Source organism: Anabrus simplex, chromosome 6 (genome assembly GCF_040414725.1).
Source record: "Anabrus simplex isolate iqAnaSimp1 chromosome 6, ASM4041472v1, whole genome shotgun sequence".
Taxonomy (NCBI): Eukaryota; Metazoa; Arthropoda; class Insecta; order Orthoptera; family Tettigoniidae; genus Anabrus; species Anabrus simplex.
In genome coordinates, this window is record NC_090270.1 from 109,800,738 (window position 1) to 109,814,837 (window position 14,100).

Sequence of the window (14,100 nt, forward strand, 5' to 3'; positions counted from 1 at the left end):
ATTATGCCCTATCCAGTTATTATGCCCTCTTCAGAACTTCCTCATTTGATATTTTATCTTCCCACTTTACACCTTCAATTCTTTGCCAAATCCACATCTCAAATGCCTCTATTCTTCTCTGTTCTTCCTTCCTTAATGTCCATGTTTCAGCGCCATATAGAGCTATACTCCATATGTAGCACCTTGCAAGCCTCTTCTTCAGATCTTTCTCTAGCGGGCCACAAAACAGTTTTTTCTTCTTGTTGAAGCTTTCCTTGGCTAAGGCAATTTGAGCTTTTATGTCTGTTATAGAGTGAAGGTCTTCAGTCACAATACTTCCAAGATACTTAAACTTATTCACCTGTTCAATAATTTCTTCCCGTATCTTGATTGTCCCTTTTTCACCTTTACCTCCGAGTATCATGAATTTGGTTTTCTTTTTGTTTATGCTCATTCCATACTCTTCACAATTTTTGTTTAATTCTCTCAGCATTTTGCAGAGGTCCTTCACATTTGAGGTCTTTGTTCATCAGTTTTATGAAAGCGGCTACGCTACAACTTGTGTTAATTTCAGTGTGTAGAGAGTGTTTAAAGAGTATCTTGTGCAGCTGAGAGGACCAAATGTGCGATTATGAATAAATAGGTAAACAATTGAGTTTACAGAATCCTTTAACCTGGGGGCTATCCAATTTTATAAGAAAATTAATTATTTAATTTATTAAACATAATATGTACAATGAAGTTTTTCGCCACTCTGTCATTTCTGTGATTAGAGATTGAGGTCTGTTTACACATTCCACTAAATGGTATTTAGAGCATGGATTATAAGCAAATAGTGTAAATTTTATGTATGTTTCAACATGGAAAAAACAATGAGCGTGTTGATAAAGAAACAGAGATTACATAATTCAACATATTAATTCTTGTGTTTCTAAGCACACTGCATCACAGTGAACTAAAGTTCAGGTATTTGTAATAATGTTACTGGTTTTAAGTCTAACTATTCTTAAGGTTTTCGGAGATGCCGAGATGTCAGAATTTTGTCCCACGAGGTTTGTATGTGCTGATAAATCTACTGACATATGGCCAGTTTATTTGAGTATCTTCAACATGCTATCTTGGGCTCAAAAGGCTAGCGATCTACCATCTGAGATATCCAACCCAGCAAAAGGGACAAGGAATTCATAGCAAGTCAAAGTTGGGCATAATGTTTCATACGCAGAGAATGGACTATGTTTTCGGAGGAGAGAACTATCTTTATTTAATATCAGTGCTGATTAGACTTGAATTCCCTAAGACATGTCGGACAGTGTGATACTGCTGAAGACTGGAGAGGTATTCGGACAGACTCATTTCCTCTTTCACAGCAGCAGCTAAAAGATCACAGAAGCTATTTCAGTTTCAGTTTTCAAGCATGACTGCTGGCCATTATTCCTCCACTTCAGCTATTCTCATGATGATTACTATTCATTGGGGAGCTACTGAATAACACTACATTCATACACCAATCTGATCCATGGATCAGTTACATTCTTAAGACAAAAGATCTGCATTTTGCCTGCAATTCAAAGAGATTGCCCATGCCTCCTTATCCTAATCATGGACATCCACCTTACGTTATTTCAAAAATAATGATGCTATGATGAGATAATAAATTTTACATTATATAAATGTAACTCTTCAGAGTTGGAATGAAGCACAACTGAATCCAAACTACAGTAAGCATGTCAATTTTCCATTTTAACATTAGCCTTCAATTATTAAGTGAACAATCCAGTCAAGGAAAGTGTGAAATGCACAGCAATATTAATGAAATCCAAACCACAAAATATCACAAAGGTATGGTATGTCTATGAAAGTCTTTGAGAGAGAAAGCCAGCGCAGTGATATTGTCATAAGCTTGCAACCAAAGCGGCCATGACTCGAATCTCTGCCAATATATATACATTGGACTTCTTAAATGAAGTTATGTCTCCGTGGTTTAGATACCATATAAATTTGGAGGTCTTGAGACTATGAGAACAGCAACAATTGTCATGTATAACTCTAGCATGCTTAATCCTTGTTCCCTCATCAAGACATCAAAGATGTCCAAATAATATCATCATCATCATCATACCATCATCATTATATGTTTACAACAATTCCTGGCTAATATATAAGACACTTACCTTAATGGACAACATATTTAACAGTTGTGTAAGCATATACTTGGAAGCTGGCTTCACGAGAGGTGACCAACTGGCAATAAAACATATTCATGGCAGCATACTTCAGTGATACCAGAAGTAGTCAGAAAAGCTGTGTGGGAAGAATATATTTCTATCAGATACACATCAATCAAGTTATTAAAGGCAACTTTTCAAGACATGAGTAATTTTAATTATAGAGTTATTAGGTCATATCATTTTGTTATGTATACAAACAAAATGTACTTTTAAAAAGAGTAAAAAATATGTACATATCCACACAACTGAGATAAGCCACCTAACAGTACTCAAGCTGGCAATGTTTGAGTGAAGATTTTCTCGTATGTTAAAGAATCCCTTTTTGGGGCAAAATTTCACCAGTCTGACCCGGGAAAGATTGGAATTGTGGATGAATTATTTTCAGTTTCCATTCTTTAATTATTATTATTATTTGCTTTTACGTTGCCTGACACAGATAGGTCTTATGGCGACGATGGGACAGGAAAGGAATAGAAGTGGGAAGGAAGTGGCCGTGGCCTTAATTAAGGTACAGCCCCAGCATTTGCCTGGTGTGAAAATGGGAAACCATGGGAAAACCATTTTCAGGGCTGCCGACAATGGGGTTCGAACCTACTATTTCCCGGATGCACGTTCACAGCTGCGTGCCCCTAACCACACGGCCAACTCACCCGGTAGTCTCCATACTCTCTGGCAATGGTCTACTATTTCGTTTTATACTGTCTGGGGTGATGACTGATAATATACCACTACTGGCTTATTTTGAGACCAAACACTTCATTCCAAATATTCCAACTGCTCTGCACTTGAGCTTTAGTGAGCCCTTATACAGGTGACTGCTCGGAATATATGAAAACGACTACAACTGGTTACAAGTACAAACTGCATTGAAGTGCTGCATATGGTACATCTGGATATCTTTCTTCATCAGGATCCAGAGTGAAGCTCGTATAACAGGGAAATGGTGTTGAAATTCAATTGATATTGAGAAGAGTAAATAATGGCCCTTTTACCAAGTATAGTTCAGTTACGGAAGAAATGTAAAAAGAGAATCGAGGCAATAGATTAACAGCTGGAAAGACGTACAGTATGTGCATGTTACTGTAAGGGTCTAGGGTTAAACAGTAATCTACGAAATGTATTTCGAATCAGATACCACTGAGAGTACTGAATTCTCTACTGCTGAGCGTATGTTGGAAAACTGCCATTAGAGATAAGAAACCAGCTCCTTGTGCTCACCGAAACTTCACCAGATGGAGTGATACTCCTCTCTCCAAACTTGTTCAAACCCATATCTGCACAGATTCAACTCGCCTGTCTCTGTGCTCATCCCGTGCCCGCACACTCGCGAGATGTTGACTTCTTGTGCTGGTTGTGTACTCGTACGCTCACCAAACAGGTATAAAGAGTCCTGAACTGTGTGGAGAGGAGAGCAAGCACAAGTGTACTTGGACTCGCTGCATATGTAAACGTACTCCAAATGATGATCTCTGTTTATCACTGAGATGTAGACATAATTACAATGAATATTATTAATCGTGTAGATATTTATATTAGTTTATGCATTTCTTTATCTTTCTTTTTTGATATATTTTCCTTGACACACAAAAAAAATGTATTATGAAGTGATATTATTGCTGTTATATTATATGAATTTTAAATTATTTAAAACTACTGAGCAACATGCGATATCCAAATATTAATCGAGAGTACACTAATAAAACAAGTTCAAATAAGTGCAGTTGTTTTCTACACCTTATTGTCTATTGCAAATTCTACCAATAATGCTTAACACATCAAAGAAAGCTATTGATTACTATGATCGGTACACTTGAATACACTGAGAGAAGTTTTGGTTTGATTCCGGGCAATTCTTATTAGGTCATCATCATCATCATCATCATCGGTTTGCCCTTCCAGCGAGCCGGGTAGGCATGTTTGAAAACGAGCATCTTCCAAGTTGCCTATTCAAAAACATTTCGTTGTCCAAGACAGATTCCCAATTCCATCTTCTACTCTCCATGTCTTCCCTCAGTTGGTTCATCCATTTTCTTCTTGGTCTTCCAGCTGGTCTTCTACCTGTTATTCTCTTTTCCAAATAAGCACATTCATTTAACATGCCCAAACCATTTAAGTCTAGATGACCTGAGCGTTTCCTCCATCGACCTAGGTTAGATCGGATCTCATCATTTTTCACATGATCAAGTCGGGTCTTTTGGAGGGCAGTTCTAAGAAATTTCATTTCACAGGCTTGAATCCTACTACAATCCTTTGATGTTAGTGTGCAGGTTTCCAGAGAATGTGTAAGGATGGAAATGAAATATGACTTGTACAAGGTTATTTTTAGTAGGTGTCCAATGATACTGTAAAAGTTAGAGCCTTTGGTTACTCTGTTTGTTATTTCTATCTCAGCTGTGTTATTACTAGCCATTACGCTTCCTAAATAACTGAACTGGTGTACTACTTCAACTTGGTGGTCCTGTAATTTTATGTTGCATTCTGTATTATGTCTCTGATTTTCAATGCTACTGTTTTTGATGGGTTCAATTTCATTCCATAATCATCAAACTTCTTACACCATGCATTCAGATTATTTTACACTCCCTTCTCTGTTTCATCCCATATTGCCACATCATCTACAAACACCAGAGCCTGAAGATCTTTATTACCTTTTCCTTTTAGTTCCTTTAAAATAGTATCCATAACTGCTATGAATAGAAGAGGTGATAAGGCACTTCCCTGTTGTACTCCTTTGGTTGTACTGAACCATTCAGAGTGACCATCTCCAATTCTGACACAGCTTTTACAATTAGTATATAGCATTTGGATCTTCCTAATAAGGTACTCCGGTACACCAAGTTTTCTAAGACTTTTCCAAATAGTTTATCTAGGAACATTATCATACGCCTTTTCAAGGTCCATAAACACAATAATTAGGTCTTTTCCTTTTTCCCAGTGTTTCTCTGCCAACATCCTCAAAGCAAATATCAGATCTGTTGTGCTTCTTCCAGTCCTAAAGCCATGTTGTTACTCTTCTAAGATAGGCTCTAGTATATCCCTTACTCTGGCTTCAATGATCTTCTCCATAATTTTAAGGCTGTGTGATAAGAGGGTAATGCCTCTGTAATTTTCACTTTTCCTTCTACTTCCTTTCTTAAAGATAGGAACTATCACCCGTTTTGTCCAATCATCAGGTATTTCGTTATCCTTCCATATTGTTCTGAGAACTCTATACAGCCGCTGTATTCCTGGCAGACCAGCAGCTTTAATCATGTCAGCTGTAATTTCATTAGCTCCTGCTGACTTACCACTTCTCATCCTATGGAGAGCTTGCTCTACTTCTGTCCATGTAATTGAGATATCTTTCTCTATTGTTTTCTGTCCTATATCCTCAACAGAGATCTCTTTAGGGCCATTTAGGAGCTTGTCAAAATACTGCTCCATTGTATCCGTGATATCTTTCACATTGTGAATTATATTCCCATCTGCTGTCTCCAGAGCTGTAATTGCTTCTTTATCTGATCTTTTACTTTTTACTATTCCATATATAATTTTCATATTCCCTTTACTGTCTTCTTCCAGTTTAGTTGAACATTCTTTCCAACTTTTCTCTTTTTCTTCCCGTACAATTCTCTTGACTTCCAACTTTCTGTATCTATATTCCTTTGCCACCTCTTCCAATTTATTGTTGTCTATTTGGTCGCTGCTGATTCTTCTGTCAGACTTAGCCACATCAAGAACATTTTTGGCTTTATTCCCTTTCATTATGGCTTCTTTCACTTTATCATTCCGCCAAGATGTTCTTCTCTCTCTCACTCTTCTGCTTGTTCTTCCACATATTTTATCTGCACTACCAACCAGACTTGCCTTAAAATCATTCCATTCTTCATTACCTTTCTTTGTGTCTGTTATTGGTATTTTAGCTCTGATTTCCTCTTGAAACTGCTGTTTGACTTCCACATCTTTCAATTTCCAGTCTTTAATGCATGTTTTTTTTCTTCTTGTTTACTTTAATAATAGGTTTAGTGACTTTTAGGTCTACAATGAGGAGTCTATGGTCACTATCAAGGCTCTCACTAGGTATCACTTTTACACCATGCACCTTTTCTCCACTTGACCTATCTGTGATGATAAGGTCTATCACTGATCTATATTGACCATCCCAGCTGTATCTCGTTATCTTGTGGCTATCCCGTTTCTTTCCGAAACCACGAGTTCTTTACCAGAAGTTGGTTTCGTGTACATAGATCAAGTAGAAGTTCACCCTCCTCATTTCTATTACCAAATCCATATAGACCAATAATGCCTTCATAACCTGACCTATCAGTTCCTACCTGGGCATTAAAATCCCCAATTATCATTATGTTCTCTTCATCAATGATGTCCTCTAGTTTTTCTAGGAAGCTTGCTTTTTGGTCATCGCTACAACCCTGCTGGGGAGCATAAACTGGGATTACAGTTTGAGTTTCTCCATTTAGGCATATTTTAGCTTTGATTAATCTCTCATTGATGAAGGGGACATCTGTTACACTAACAATGTATTTATGGAGTATAAAACCAACTCCATTCCTCGCCACTGCAGGATTACCACTCCAGTATAATTTATATCTGTCCTCTAACATTCTTGTGTTGCAACCTTTCCATTTGGTTTCACTTAGCCCTAGGATGTGAATATGTCTACGGTTCATTAAATCCGTGATTTCGTTGCATTTTCCTGTTAGAGTCATAATGTTTAAGGTTCCAATCCGAAGCTTGTTTCTATGATCGGTTCTTCTCGTGCATCTTGAATGAACATCGGACATGACATCGTCATTAGTTCCAAGAGTACCTGAAGTATTGTCGACATTCAGAATATGTTTCTTTCCGAGGCTCATTTTCGTTTTGAAAGCAACTGCAATGTACTCCTGTACTGACTTGCTAGGCCTAACGTACTAGAGGATTTTCTTTCAGGGTGGTCTTCCTTAGCCTTTGGCAGTCCCCTGCCTCACTGCAAGGCAGCAACTGATGAATTTATGTGTTATTACCCACTCAAAGGTCTCATCTTATCCAACCTTCTAAGGGAAAACTCCTCTGCTCGCAGCTGTTGGTTTTCCCTCCGCCAGACCTTCGGCCAGACAGTCGCAGGTAGTACCATCTACTGTCGCATATGATAGCAGAATATATTCTGATCTGACATCTTATTACGTATTCATCACAATGTTCAGGACTAAAAACAGAGATTTAAGATGATGAATATAGGTAGGTAATTAATGCCACCTGTTTCATAAAGGGTTTTGTATGTTGAATGTGACAGGATCCCGGATTGTTTGAAATATTTACCATAAAAATGCACTAATATTTTTAAGCTTTCTGTTCGAGGCATGGATTCCAGCATTAAAGGTTTTCCATGTGTCACTTTTCTCATTTGACCCATATCTGTAACTGAATATACATTATCACGTAATTTGCACAACAAACCATGGAGGTTTCGGCTTTATCCTAAGCATGATGTCTCCCATGTTAAATTTTAAGCATTGCACAAGACACTGCAATATGCACTGACCTTCCCAACTAAGCCACAATTGAAAGTATGGTAACACTATTGCACACTGGCACGCCTGTCTAGTACAGTAACAATGAGGTTGCGGGTGCCCTGGCGCCCGAGGTGCCCTTTTATGGCGCCCTTCACAATTAATTTCCAAATTAAATTTTACTTAATATTTTAAAACAATACTTTTGCATTTCAATAAATATTCTTACTTTTCTCTTAAAAATACCATCCTCTTAAGTCAGGAAATTTGTTATATCCGTACCTCCAAATACACAAAGAGCTTTGAATAAGCCATAAATGTGATCTAGGCCTAACTGACTCGTGTCCGCAATTAGTGAAGAGGTAGAAGAAAGGTTCAGAAAGAGAGCTATTCGACATGTAAGTAGTTGCGTCAAAGGGAAATCCTCCACAAACCTCTCACTATGGGGGGGGGGCTAGCGCCAGGTATAAGGCCCTCTCTACTCACGGAGCCAAATATAGCCGCATATTTATTCCAAATAGAACCGCTTCCTTACTTGATTGCAATGCCATAAACTACCTACCATGACAGAGTTTCACCAGGACGATAATGGGACACCCAGCTTCCCCACAAAGTAACTTTAATCCCAACAAAGCTGTGCCGTAAACAATGAACAAACGATTTATGAAAGTCTTGCAACTGGAATGTTCCCAGTTCCTAGTTTTCAGGCAAACATTCAGTATTACTTGTGAGCTTATGCAGGGCTTATGGAATACATTTTGAGTGCCTTGTGTTGTGATAAGTTGTACATTCAACATGTTTCGTGTGCTTTTTTCATTACTATTTAAACTTTAAATTATTCAGTTTATAATCAGTTATATTTCATTAAACATACCACTTCTTAACATAGCTAAAAGGCAAAGAAATTATAACTTTAACAGTGAATGGGAGGACCAGTATTGCTTTATTGAAAACAAAGGAAAGTCTGTGTGTTTATTGTGTAATGTTAGCGTGTCTGTTCCTAAAAGAAGTAATGTACAGCGACATTTTTTGACTAATCACAAAAAATTTGACAGTGAATTTCCTGTTAATTCTGAACTAAGAAAACACAAAGTGAAAGACCTAAAATCTAAATTAGCATTGCAACAATGTGTGTTTAAGAAGCCAATTCAGCAAATGCGTAACGTGACAATAGCTTCTTACAAAGTTTGTTACGTCCTGGCTAAAAGGAAATAACTTTCAGTGATGGGGAAGTAGTGAAAGAAGCTATACTAAATGCCACTGAATCTCTGTTTGAATCTCACAAAGATAAATCTGAATTGATATCTTCAATCAAAGGACTTCAGTTGTCTCACCAAACTGTTGCTAGGCGGGTTGAACTGATTTCTAATAATATGGAATCTCAATTATATCAGGATTTGAAATCGTGTGGACATTTTTCACTCCAGTTTGATGAAAGTGCTGATATGTCTGACACTGCTGAGTTGTGTGTGTTTGCTAGAATGGTTTTTAATGATTTTACAGTAAAGGAAGAATTTGTCAAGCTATTGCCACTTCATGGACGGACAGGTACTAAGGGCTAAGACATATTTAATGCTTTCGTTAAATTCACCAAAGAGAGTAACTTACCACTGTTAAAGCTTGTCGCTATAACAACAGATGGGGCACCGTCTATGACTGGTAGAAATAATGGATTTCTTTCTCTTTGAACTAAGGATGAATCATTTCAAAAATTTCTTTCTTATCATTGTATTATTCACCAAGAAGCTTTATGCGCAAAGGTTTTAAAGTTCGATCATGTCATGAAAATTGTAACTCATGTCGTGAATTATATAAGATCGTCATCTACTCATGATCGATTGTTCAGAAATATTTTAAGTATGTCACATTCGGAGTATGGTGATATCATCCTTCATGCAGATGTAAGGTGGCTTAGTAAGGGGAAAACACTTGAATGGTTTTGCTGCCTGTTGGATGAGATACGAGACTTTATGAAATCATCTCCTGGGAAATATTATCAGGAACTTGATGATATATCTTAGCTAATCGAATTAGCATTCTTGGCAGATATCACCTCAAAATTAAATGTGTTAAATCTCGAATTGCAAGGAAAAGATCATAATATTTCATGTATGATAAGTATTGTCGATGCCTTTGAGAAGGAACTTAAGGTATGGATTGTCCATTTAAATAGAAATTCCCTTTCACATTTTCCAAATTTGAAATCTATGGCAGCTACAGTAAATGGCGGCAAGCGCAATTTTTCATCTCTTGCTAAACATCTTGAAACTTTTGGGTCCAAATTTGGTAGCAGATTTAGCCAGTTTTCAATGCTTGAACCAGTGATCATGTTTGTCAATAATCCCTTCGCTTCTGTTGACGTTTGTGAGCTTGGAGGGAGGGTGTGTGAAATATTCGAAAATTAGAATTCTGAAGAATTAGAAATGGAAATTTTAAGCCTTCAGTCAGACCTTTCTTTGAAATCCTCCTACGCAACATATGGCAATTTCTGGACACTGGTGGATGGTAAAATTTATCCCATTACCCGCAGTGTTGCTCTGAAGATGCAATCTTGTTTTAGTTCAACCTATCTTTGTGAAGTCATGTTTTCGACTATGAACATAATAAAAAACAAATTCCGATTCTGCCTGACAGACTCACACCTGCATGACGCGTTAAGAGCAGCCTGTTCCAGTTACTCACCAGACTTTCCTCAACTTGCAGCGAGCATGCAGTGCCAGATTTCATATTAATTATGTGAGTAAATATATTTTCATATTATCATCATCATCATCATCATTATTATTATTATTATTATTATTGTTATTGTTATTATTATTATTATTATTATTATTATTATTATTATTATTATTATTATTATTATTATAATATAGTCCTTGTAGTACCAATAACAGTAGTCGAATGAGTGGAATCGTACCTGGCGCCCGCATACCCTTAGTAATCATTTGAATGTGCTCACATAGAAACGCACGTTGGACAGCCCTGATCTACACTGACTCATCATACTCATGGAACTACAGCATGAACTTACTGCCTCAACGACCAGTTAAACTTACAAAACTTTGTACTGTAATATGTGAAGCCATCTCTTTTCACTTTTGGCTCAGTTAATTTATAACTGTTAGTCTCTTCAGTCTGCCGAAACTAACATTGAGTAAATGAATTTATAAACTACCTGAAAGAGAAAACATATGGTAACAGTATTACACCTGCAAAAGGAACAATTTAATTAACATTCTATTTTGATTAAGTTAATTTTAATTAATGTAGGTGAGATCTGAAGAAATCTTTTATAGCTTTTAATTTGTTAATGTGCCATTATTGGAATTTGTGCACTGTTACTGGAGGTATCCTGATTCATTTTGGATTTTGGCTGTGAATTTAAGACAGGAGACCCTTTCTGATGCTGAAAATCCAATTCATTATCTATGGGATTTAACTCTTCGTGGGCAGATACTTTTCTTTCTTTTAGGGCAGAAACATACTCTGTATATATATGTATACTGTGTGTCCGTTCCATTCAAATTTTGCGGCTTTACTAACCGAGAAGGAACACAAATATGCTCATAGATGGCAGAAGCTGCTGCTTTAGCTCTACTGATTAGGGAAATCAGCTCAGTATCTTGCAATATTTTTTTCTCTTGTTATTGGCAGCTGCGTAATACACACGTTGCGTGGTGCAGTTTTTCCGTGTGCATAATGAATGCGTTTTTGGGATGAAATGGCGTCGCAAAAACAGATTAGTGACACTGACAGGGTGTCAGTAATGGATGATACAGACAAAGAAGTGTCGGATTTTAGTGTGTGTGACTCTGAAGGTGTACATTTTTTCTCTAGCTCATTTGAAAGCAAAACCACACAGGTGACACTGGCAGTGACAGAGTGGCTCTGACACATAAGTAATAACAGTCCTGGAACTATGACTATAAGTCCCGTTCATAATATTGATCAATGCTGCCATCAAATTCTGATACTGAAACACACTCTGTAGAATATTTATTATTTATTTATATTATTTAACTGGAGCATGGGTTCAACTGCTGTGACTATTGTTTGACTAATTTTTTGACTTTTTTAACAAACAAAGACACAAAACAAAACAAAAAAATCATTCAAAGTAGCTTTCTGTACCTATATTTTATAATAGGAATAGCCACGCTAAGGTTATGGAGCCATGCTCTGCATTCAGGAGACGCGTGAGTTCAATCCCCACCGTCGGCTGACCTGAGAATGGTTTTCTGTGATTTCCCATTTTCACTTCCAGACGAATGCCGGGACAGTCATTTCCTTCCACCTACTTACCTAATTTCATTCACCATCATTCATTTCATCTTCATTAGCTCCTCAAGTGAGGGTGACGTCAGGAAGGGCATCCGGCCGTACAAATGTGCCATATAAATTCATCTCACCTCATCCCCATCCATATATCAGGAAATGGGACTAAACGGGTAGACATACAGAGGACTAATGTGTACTTAAAGTTAACCACTGTTGGAACATATGGAGTGTTCCTTGTGCCACGAGACGATCTTCAGACCATTTCCAAGCTGGGTTTCTACTCTTAACACCTTAGCTGCTGCCTGACACGCATGTACGTCATGTCTTTCCTGCACTACATGCCGTTGACACGCGTGTGCATCATTGTATATGATCTGTTTTTGCCTGTCTTTACTAGATGGCACAGTGATTGGGATTTGTTCTTTTGTAACGACACTCAGATCGAGGCTCAAGTTACATGTTTCGGTTTCTGGTTTGTGACCTGTTGCTTTCAAACATGGTGTAATAAGGGATGAAATTGCCAATGACAATTCTACTGGTCCTTCACATTACAACACAAGAAGTTAATCCTAAAGGCAAATAAATGAAAGAAAAAAAAAGCGATGTACACTGTGCCATGACAAGGGAAAAGAACTGACCCCATTTATTACTGTCCTCAGTTCCCTGAGTCTCCTGAACTTTGCTTAGAGCCTTGCTTTAGGATTTACCACTAGTGCATTACATTATGTGAATGACTATGGTAATATACACTACTGCACCAAAAACAGTTACTGAAGGGTATTCTTGATGTAAACTATTATTACATAATAATGTAACATCATATGTTACAATGGATTGCAAATATTCTGTATCAATAACATGCACATCGATGACGCACATGTGCGTCTACTTGCATCAAGGATATTATCTCATTCTTCAGTACCGATGATGCACATGCCTTGTAATAGACAAGAAAAATGTTCCACCGATCAATACATTTATTGTGAATGAATTATTGCACTAGTACCGGTTTCGGCCTATCTTGGCCATCATCAGTTAGCACACAAATTTACAGTCATTAGACAAAATTACAAAGATGTTACGTTAGAGCATCCAGATGTCTAATGAAAAATGGAAGTAAAATATATTGCAGTATGTGGCGTTAAAATATCACTGATTAAAAGTGGTGATGGTTATAATAAACTAAAACCTATTGATTGAGCATGGACATGAGTACATCAACACATTAAAATATATATGCCACATCATAAGACACTAAAAAATATAGCACGTTAAACACATTAAAACATGGTATATTTTAAAAACGTCTATTAAAATTTGAGTTCATGTTGCGTTGCATTCATTCTTCAATCCTCTTGTAGTTCTTGTGTTGATTAAGTTGTATTAGGTGAATATCGAGAATGTTCTATGGCTGATATACTTTGTATTGGTATGTTATAAGAACTCTTGTCATTAAAATTTGAAAATTAAGTACTGTGCAATTCAACTGTTGATGTAGTCAGGTAAGATTTATATATACAACAAGATAGGGTTTAATTTTAGAGCAGTTGGTGGTGACACCTCTCTTGTTTATGCACGTTATATGGTTGTTATCTGTAAAGAAAAGCTAATATGAGTATAGCGTATGTGTGAAGGAATGCCTGGATGTATGTGTGAAATGAAAAGAGTACTTACTGTTGTTGCTGTGGAGGTTGTGTACCGATATGTTTGGAGATTTGTTGTGTTCTGCTACGAGTACGTCTGGGGCTCATGTTAGCTGTGTGGAGGGATGTTGGTGGAGGGGATGGAGGAGTGGCTATTGTGAAGGTAGGGGCGGGGTTAGGTTTGAGATTCGTCGGTTTGTTATGGCGTGTGTTTACTAATTTGAGATAGTCATTTTTTATTGCAGGAATTACTTTGTCAAAGATGATACTGGTTTTCTCTGTAATGTCGTTAATGTTATGATTGGGGTTAGCGTATTGATCCAAAGAAATATAGAAATCTTCGGTTATGTTGAGCAGGGGGCCCTTAGAGTTTATGTTTAATATCATCATGTCATTATTGATGTCTGTAAAGTTGTGCTTAGATTCTTCTACATGTTGGCCTATTGATGAGAAATGGTTGTGCTTTACTGCATTTATATGTTC

The 14,100-nt window shown here is 37.2% G+C and overlaps 1 long non-coding RNA gene across 1 annotated transcript in view; it reads right to left on the reverse strand.

Annotated features, from left to right (window-relative positions):
- The window catches only part of LOC137501199 (uncharacterized), an 89,376-nt gene that overhangs the window by 20,395 nt on the left and 54,881 nt on the right, over positions 1 to 14,100 (reverse strand). Inside the window, exon 4 of the long non-coding RNA XR_011018404.1 lies at positions 2,151 to 2,280. This is a non-coding gene — a long non-coding RNA (uncharacterized lncRNA). The remainder of the gene's footprint in view (positions 1 to 2,150; positions 2,281 to 14,100) is intronic.